The following is an 8,391-nucleotide window of genomic DNA, read 5'->3' as shown; positions in this document are numbered from 1 at the left end:
ATAGACTTGAACTTATCTGGGGTTTTCACAGGTATAGTTTATGATGTAAAAACACAGAATTTGTTGTGAAAATAAGATTTAAGGAAAAGCGCCCAAATAACATATATGCATGAGTAAGAGCATCCATCCTTCCTCAGAAAATATGCCCGAAAAAGCCTTGCAAAAAAGCAAATTACTCACCTGTTGTAGAAAGACTGGCACACCTGTGGCTGTTAAATCCTTCTTCACGGTGTGCTTCTTGAGCTCCAAGCTGAGAGTTTAAAAGTCCCGGCGAACAGCAGGAGCAGAGAGCTCAGGATGTTCAGCTGTGTGCAGAGGAAGGAGCCTGAAACCAGGTCTGGCTGTCAAACCTCAGGGGGGGCACGCCACCATCAAGCTGCTCAGAATGAGGTCTGGACAGGTCTGATACCTGCTTTCAAAGTAAGAGCACATGGAGCAGATGGTGACTTCAATTGCTTCTCAGAGGCAGGATTGCTGCTGATGAAGTTTTTCAGCCACAGTAAAATGATTTTAGAAGAACTGATAAAAACTCTCGTAGTGGGATTTATCTCTGCACTCCAGGTTTAGTCATAATCACACATTTCACTGCATGGATTTGTTTTCATTATGAATATAATAGAAACATAAGAAGTTCATGTGATGATACATGGAAACCTATAAGCTGTCCCACATGGTTTTGGACAAGTGATGATGTAATTACTATGAGCCCTTAAAATGGCAAAAAAAAGCTGTGTTGTTGTCTTAAAATAATAATATTGGCATTACTATTCAAGTATGATTTGTAACATTTCAATCAGGGGGTCAGCGAGCTTATTTTAGTTACTTAACGTTATTGTATGTTCTGGAATTTAACTTGTGTCCAAAAAAGTGTCATAGTTATAAAGAAAGTAAAACAGAATCATGCCATGCTTTTATTTTGAAAGAACGGTGCAGGGTTTTTAGGGGGTTGGTTCGTGATTCGTTTGATGGGAGTGTAGAGGGGAAACGGGTGGAGCTGGAAGGATGTGCAGCATCCCACAGACATGGTGAAAATGACTTGGTGCTATTCTTCAGCTGATGTTCACAATCAGACGTGTTCGGCAGACGCAGTGTCTCAGAGATGAAGTGACAGTAAATGCGAGGGTATTTCTGAGCCAAATATTTCACACAGCAGGATTTATGATAAAAAACTAAACCTTTAATCAGATAAAGTGAATAATGGCACCCTACAGATTCCTTATGGTTTTCTGCTGTCCTGACGTCAAACCTGGACTCATTAATGGACCCTGCCATCAGGCCTCACCCCCACCTTCTCTGTGTTTGATTTCACTCCTGAAAAAGTATAAAGGACCTCTACACTAGGAACAAAGCTGCTCTTTCACTGCTCATAGGGCAGAAATTACAGAGCGTTCACATGGCTAATGTGTTGGTGCCATTGACACTCATGATTGGGATCTAGCTTGAGTTTGAGTAATGATGGTAATACTCTTTTCCTCCAGCAACACAAATTATGATTTTAACAGTTTGCTGCTCAGGTGTATGAATGCTGTGATGGGAGGCTGATGGATGCAGAGTGGGAGCACTGGCCTGACTGGATTTGAATCTGAATGGTGTACTGTAACCAGACTGCCTGGATTTTGCTTCAAAGAGGAGGGGGAGGAGGCCCCGGCTGCGCCTGTATGCCCGGAGTTTCAGCACTTGTCCCTGTTTTCCATGTTTAGAGTTTTCCATTTTTAGGCTATTTATCCACAGTCTTTGGAACGAGGTGTGTCTACAAGTTGGGCTATTAATGCTGGACCCAGAGTGAGGTAAGATGACCAAACTGTAAGACTCAAGCCCTACGCTGGAAAACTGTCATGAACCTGAAGAAGCAGCTTTGTAATGCAGTGACATAAGAATAACGGTAAACTGTGAGTTATTCATGCACCTGTGGCTGTTACAGGCACATTATAATTGTAATTCTGTCGTCTCTGAGCGCACACACACACACACACACACACACACATCATGGATCGATGACAGAGTTTCGGTTCAATCCTTGGGGATCAGGAGACATTTAACTTTATTCATAAGCTCCTTTCACTGCAAAGGCCACCTTAGACAGTGCTGTTGTCTGAGAGTTGCATGACACAGAATAAACCAGTTTGCTTTGTCTTCACCTCTCTGTGTATGTACGCCACTTTGCTGAGACTGAAATAAAACTGAGCACTCAAATAGAGCCTTGAGTGCTCAAATTGAGCAGAAAGCACTGTATAAGTACCAGGCTACCTAACATGTAACAGCTTTGTAGGAGGTGGTGATCTGTGAGTGAGCAGATCCCCTGTGGAAACAATCCAAACCTTCACACTCTACCAGCTGAGTTATACCGACTCTTTCTCAGGCAGAACATCACACCGTAATATTTCCCAAAGAGAAGAAAGGCCAACATGCAAAGAAAAAGCAATGCTTACAAAAATACCTGTGCATGTGGATTGGGCCTCAATTTATGCATGTGTGCCCTAACAGAGAAACGGTGAGACACTATAGTCTCTCATGTGGTGATTAAAAACACATTTGTATGGAGCAGCTGCTGTTGGTGACGCACTGGAGATCAGTCGGCAGGTGCAGATGGCACAGTGCACATGCCTGAGTCCAACTGAACGTGCCGGGCCCACCTTATCAAATGGTCACTGTACTCTACGAACTGGACTCTGCAGGTCAAACGCTCTTGTGCACTCAGATCAGCTGATCTGGGAGAGGGCGCTGCTCTGGTGGCGATCAGCATTGACCACGGTACAGATCACCTAGTGTGAGTCACTCTTTGTCTGTGCTGGTTCTAGCTACAACTGACCATGTCTTTGGTACTGGTTCAGTCCAGAACCAGGAGCCTCAAACCTTTTGAATTTGACAAACTGGAGAATAAATTTCACATTAATTTTTTTTAAATCACAGTTTCAGTAGAGCGGCTTTAGTTTGCAACTCCTCCTTGTTTTCCTGTGTTAAAGGAAATAGCCATCAGTGTTTCAGCAGGGAAGCCTTTATGAAGCTTTGTTTAGCGTTTGTTCATTTTTTAGTTGTATTTGTTTTATTCACTATGTGAGCTGATATTGCATTTCAAACAAAGAGCAAAGAAAAAGCTGATAAAGCTTCACCTGTCCTAAATGAATGTTTTACTTTAACACAGACACAGCTGTTATATATGTTTGATGAGTTTCGAGCTACTTCCATTTGATCTTTTGAGACCTGAGAAGCTGTAGTCAGGAAGTCTGCCCTCCAGTGCTTTTGTTAGAAACCCCCCCTGGAGAACTTCTCCTGGAAGCAGAGCCTGTTTATTTTTGCTTGCTATGTGGAAGAGTGGAACTACAACAAATCTCTTGTTGGAGTCTAAAATTTAATCCGGTCAAACAGAACAAGTTAAATTTGATGTTTTGTGTTTATTTTTGGATTTTTTTAGGAACTGAGGTGTTGCAGAGTTTACAGCATCAAGCTTAAAAGGAAAAACAAACACCGGCATGAAGTGACTTTGGCCAAGGACTCTGTAGTCCACAGGAACACAAAGTGTTTAGTCAGTGGGAGAACATTTACTAAAAGAAAACTATGTGCACACCACATCAAAATAAAAGGAAACGTTTTATTTCACATTTGTGTGATCAATGGATCCCCAGTTTGATCCCGGGAGGAGTCCAAAACAGGCAGCCCAAAGTAGCATTAGGCATCTTCTTGATCATCTTCTTAGAGGGACGCTACCAAATCTGGGTCAGGCACATTTGATGATGATTGAACTCATGTGGGGGTTTTTTAAATGCAGTGCAAAAAATAAAAATACACACACACATATATTGCCCGTAGTGCTGCATTAACATCATCTAGCAGACCTTCTGAGGGTACTTCACGTAATCTTGGTAACCGGCTACGGGGGATCCAGGTTTCAAGCTTGGCCATCCGTCATTGTGGATGTTGGGTATCGAAGAATCCATAGGTCCCTCATCCTATTCATGTAGCCCCTTCCGCCGGGGTTACTTGTGTAGTAGCATTCCAACAACGCCCTGTTTTCGTCTCTTGCCCACCGATGCCTTCTTGTTCCAGTAGCCCACTTTTCGTCAGGGTGCCCTGGTTCCTCAACACCTGACGCGGACCTTGTTGATCCGGGCGACGTCCGAGCCGGCATGCCTTCATATTTATCTGTCTCGCTCATGTCTGCGGTAGGCTTGCTTAGCATAGGGGGTCTAGCCTTAGGACCCTTACTGGATACAGACGCCCCAGACAGGAATCGAGCTTGCGATCCTCTGTTCCAAAGGCGTGTAGTCTAACCACTACGCTATCCAGCTGGTGTAACATCCAAGGTGTAACATCCAAGAATACATTGGGAAGATGGCCCCAACTGACCGAGTGCTCAGTGAATACCTCAGGCAGCAGAAACCCAAGAAAGAGGAGGGAGACGAGGAACCATCATAGAAGGACAGGCCCCTGCACGGTATGTACCACCGGCAGATAGAGGAGGTGGCTGATATCCAGAAATCCTACCAGTGGCTGGACAAAGCTGGACTGAAAGACAGCACAGAGGCACTAATCATGGCAGCACAAGAACAAGCTCTGAGTACAAGATCCATAGAGGCTGGGGTCTATCACACCAGACAAGACCCCAGGTGCAGGCTGTGTAAAGATGCCCCTGAGACAATCCAGCACATAACAACAGGGTGCAAGATGCCAGCAGGCAGGGCATACATGGAACGCCATAACCAAGTGGCCAGCATAGTGTACAGAAACATCTGTGCCAGGTATGGCCGCAAAGTCACGAGGTCAACATGGGAGACGCCTCCAAGGGTGGTGGAGGATGACCGAGCTAAGATCCTGTGGGACTTCCAGATACAGACGGACAAAATGGTGGTGGCTAACCAACTGGACATAGTGGTGGTAGACAAACAGAAGAAGACGGCCATAGTGATCGATCCCAATGACAGCAACATCAGGAAGAAGGAACACGAGAAGCTGGAGGAGTACCAAGGGCTCAGAGAAGAGCTGGAGAGGATGTGGAGGGTGAAGGTAACGGTGGTCCCAGTGGTAATCGGAGCACTCGGTGCGGTGACTCCCAAGCTAGGCGAGTGGCTCCAGCAGATCCCGGGAACAACATCAGAGATCTCTGTCCAGAATAGCGCAGTCCTGGGAACAGCTAAGATACTGCAGGACCCTCAAGCTCCCAGGCCTCTGGTAGAGGACCCCAGCTTGAGGGATAGATGGAGACTGTTTCCTAAATCTAAAAATACTTTTTAATGTGTCATCATGACAGTGTAGTCACAGTTTTGTCAGCCAATATATCATTTTAAACATCCAGCTACCTTCCCGTTTAAATGAGATTGGGTAGTTAATCTGTTTATGGTGTTTGTCACAGAGCTGCGTGTCCTGTGGAGGACAGAGCAGACCTTCTTCTGCTGGGCCAAAATCACAGCTAATAAAACACAAGTTCCCTCAGCCAGACCACTGCTGGGTCCACTCCCAGAGTCACTGATTACTCTATCAAGGCACTACTGTTGAGACATGTGTCCCCACCCTTTACAAGAAGTCTTATAAGTGTTTTGTATGACTTTCTGACCCCAAACTCATTGAAGTGGGCCAAACAGGATGTGTTTACAGGTAGTGGCAAAATAGCTTAAAGCTACTCTAGCTTCTTCATAAAGGGAACCCTTTGGATAACTAGCACAATTTTCACCTGTATTTATTTTTATTTTATTTCTTTTTTTCTAGTATATGCAAAAAATATAAATGAGGAAGTCACTCTACCTGTTTAGACACAGGCACAGTAATGAATAAACATAAATGATTTCAGGTAATTTTATAACGATATCACTAATGGCTACCGCAGACCTGATTATTCACAAATACGTTTCTGACCTGGTATTTTGTTTCGGCCATAAATGGCTGCATGTTTGGAAGAAAGGGTGGAGTGCTAAGCTATTAGCTGATGCTAACAATGGTTAGCAAGTGGTGCGTCCATGTAGGGTGCATGCACAGACACACATAAACAGAGTAGCTAAGTAAGATACAAATATAATGCTTAACTTTCACTCACCAAAAAGCAGAAATCTTCTTCCACAATATGTCAAACATTTGTTCTATAATTCATTTTAAAAAATCAACCAACAGCAGGCCCAGAGCCGCAATTTCATGGAAAAAGGCCTAGAAAACAGCTGTTAGCTAGTCTACACCCATCAAAGTGGCCACAGCTAAACCAATAAGCTTAACCAGTATCCAAATGGTAGACTTGTGAACTTTTGGGACAAATCAAATATCTTACCTTGTGTTATCTCGTAAAAAAAAAAATTCACCCGTTGAACAGTTTAAGAGGAAAACTACCTACTGAGGAGTGTTTGACATTTTAATACTAGAGTCTATGTGAACTGGTTCACTTTCCATTGGTTTACTGCGATGGCCAGAATCCTTATGAGAATATTATAATGAAATTATAATAGAACAGATGGTTAATTGGTGTTTCTGAACAACAGTCAGTTAGTGGAATTAAACTTCTGAGGTGTCAGATATTTAAATCATTATTGGGGGATTTTTTAATGCTCATTTCAAGATATCATCTCTATCAGTGATGAACTGAAGCTTATCGTTGCAATCAACTTGTGCTATGATCTCCAAATCCACGGTAGGATACATTGATTGTGTTTTTCTAATAAAAAGAGGAAATCCATCATCTCGTTCAGCGACTTGGAGACAGGAAGCACAGCAGCAGCAGGCTGGTGTCCAGCGGCACAAAGACTGGATCTGCATTCATAATGAAACCTCTTGACGTGTGCTGACCTACTGCTGTAAGTCACAGAGAGTGTAACGCCCCTGACTTCGGCAAATGGAAGCCATATGAGGGTGGAGGGCAGCAGAGGCCTCCTCACAGAGGGTCTTTGTGGCAGACGCTCGTAGTAGTGAAAGAGAATACGATCATTTAGATTTATTTGAGTGAATGTGTGACAAAAGATGTCTCTTCACCTGACAGCCCGTTTTACTCTATACACTGACAACTAAAAGGTAGTTTTATTTTTTACCAGCAATATTTGTGGATGTGGGCGCCCCCACTCCTCTGCACGTTCGCTTACAGAAGAGCCTTGTTACCACCCTGTTGAGCCTGCTGTTAATAAAATGCTCTTTTCATAGCAGTCCTCTGCAACCGCCCATTGGCCTGGACACAAGTATGTAACCGAGTATCCCGTGGTTACAGGGTCCTGTCTGCACACAGTGGCTCAGAGAAACACTGACGTCAAAGCTGGCCCTCACATCAACAGCAGCGGCAGGACGGAGGTTTTGTTCCAAGAGTGCAGGGTCACCTTTTATTTTTTTTATTATTTTTTTTTTATTTATTTATTTTTTTTGCCTGTCCCGTTTGGCTCTTTTGCCATCAGAATTGTTGTCTAAAGGCAAACAAAGATGCCCATCGGATTTACTTTACCAAACTGACCATCCCAGCCTTGCCGTAATGGTCCATTTGATTCACCTTTTATTGTTTATTTTATTTTCACTTACTGAATACGGGACAGACTTGACTGGGGGAAAGAAGGGGAGAAAGAAAGAGGGAAAGAGAAACAGCTGAGAAGAGGGACGGGGGAGAAGGGCAAAAAACATAAACCAACAGAACGGGCAGAAAAAAAAAATGCATATATCGATCACCTGGATCACCTGCTGAGAAAGAAAAAAGAAAACAAGCAGAAGAGAACAAGAGTAATAGAATAAACAACATCACAATGATATATGGGAATATGACAGTAAATACTAAATATTAAACATTATTGTGCAGCACATAAGATCAACAGAACACAGTGTGCTTTGAGGTAGGAGCCAAAAAGGGTGTAGTTTGTGTGTGTGATCACCCGTGTGTACACCTGTGAGCATGGACGCGCTTGTTTTTTTAAAAGGTTCCTTCATGTAATGATCTGCTAGAGGGTGTGGGGGGGCCACAGCCCCGTCCTCCAGGGCATGAAGCAGGTATGGAGGAGATCAAAACTCCAGACATCCAGAGGCCCCCAGAACACAAGAGACCAAGGAAGACCAACAGAGGGGCAGCCGCGGCACTGTCCCAGAAAGAGCTGAGGAGAGTCCCAGATGAGGGCTCACTCAGCAACCGCGGAGCAGAAGCCAGGGGGGGTTGCAGTGACGCGCCCGTGAGCTCCGCCGGCAGCCAGCTGTGCCTGAGTGACCGAGCCCCAGGCCGAGAGGCCGGGGGCACCCCACCTCCGAAGTGGCCCGAGCGAGCCCCAGGCTCCAGGCCCCGATAAGCAGCCGCCAAGGAGTGAGCCGGTGTGTACCTGGACGCCCATCCCCGGACACAAAGAACCACCAACGCACCGATGTCTGAGGGAGTCCGCCACTGGCAGGGGAAGTGGTGGTAGGGGGAGATAGGCCTCCAAACCTGAGATGTCCCCAGAGAGGTGGCGCCTGACA

The 8,391-nt window shown here is 44.8% G+C and overlaps 1 pseudogene; it reads left to right on the top strand.

Annotated features, from left to right (window-relative positions):
- Positions 1–4,329: 4,329 nt before the first annotated feature.
- Positions 4,330–5,170, top strand: LOC147339498 (uncharacterized; annotated as a pseudogene).
- Positions 5,171–8,391: the final 3,221 nt, after the last annotated feature.

Source organism: Aulonocara sp. 'chitande type north' Nkhata Bay, linkage group LG1 (assembly GCF_057382095.1).
Source record: "Aulonocara sp. 'chitande type north' Nkhata Bay isolate Kocher_YH1m ecotype deep benthic linkage group LG1, A_spYH_male_GT1.1, whole genome shotgun sequence".
In the NCBI taxonomy this organism is placed as follows: Eukaryota; Metazoa; Chordata; class Actinopteri; order Cichliformes; family Cichlidae; genus Aulonocara; species Aulonocara sp. 'chitande type north' Nkhata Bay.
The sequence above is the reverse complement of the archived record's forward strand: the minus strand, read 5'-3'. Positions and strand labels throughout refer to the sequence as shown.